The following is a 599-nucleotide window of genomic DNA, read 5'->3' as shown; positions in this document are numbered from 1 at the left end:
AGGCTTCTGCGGGAGCCTTCTTGATCATCAGGCCCCCGGCATGACAGCCCTGAGGGGCTTCCCAATCACCAGGATATCCCCTCTTGCTGAGGCATCGAGCGGGAAGTATAGGTGGCATTTGCGAGAACCTTCTTGTGTAATGCTGTCTCAGGCAGTGCTCCCCTCACCTTAGAGGGTTGTATTTGAGCTTGCCTCTCCCGTTTGGGTCAGCACTTCCGGGTATCTGTGAACAGATGCTTGGGAAGCTCTTTAATCCATGCTATGGTAAGTGCACATGCTAAGCTTTGCACTTTCTGAAATCCACATAGTGGTAAGTGGGCACGCTGAGCACTTTGCGCACTTTCTAAAAATCCACATAGTGGTAAGTGTGCACGCTAGACTCTGCGCACTTTCTGAAATCTTGTATGTTAAGGGTTACGCGTTATTAGCCTCGTTCCCTTTCTCTGAGTTGGTTAGACCCCGGTACCTTGGGCTCCACTCAACCAGTGTGTCTCTAATTTGACACACTTGGAAGTATCGCTCCCCTCACCATTGAGGGTTATTGTGAGCATGGTGCGTTCTTTCGAGCGTTTAATTCTCTCTGAGGAGTTGGATTCCTC

At 50.1% G+C, this 599-nt stretch overlaps 1 protein-coding gene across 5 annotated transcripts in view; it reads left to right on the top strand.

Moving 5' to 3' along the window:
- LOC107722845 (E3 ubiquitin-protein ligase rnf213-alpha-like) overlaps window positions 1-599 on the top strand; it is a 114,572-nt gene that overhangs the window by 58,401 nt on the left and 55,572 nt on the right. The gene's annotated exons all lie outside the window — the stretch shown is intronic.

This window comes from Sinocyclocheilus rhinocerous, unplaced genomic scaffold, assembly GCF_001515625.1.
Source record: "Sinocyclocheilus rhinocerous isolate Xijiao unplaced genomic scaffold, SAMN03320098_v1.1 scaffold3806, whole genome shotgun sequence".
NCBI lineage: Eukaryota > Metazoa > Chordata > Actinopteri > Cypriniformes > Cyprinidae > Sinocyclocheilus > Sinocyclocheilus rhinocerous.
Note: the sequence above shows the minus strand (reverse complement) of the source record. Positions and strands in the feature narration are given on the sequence as shown.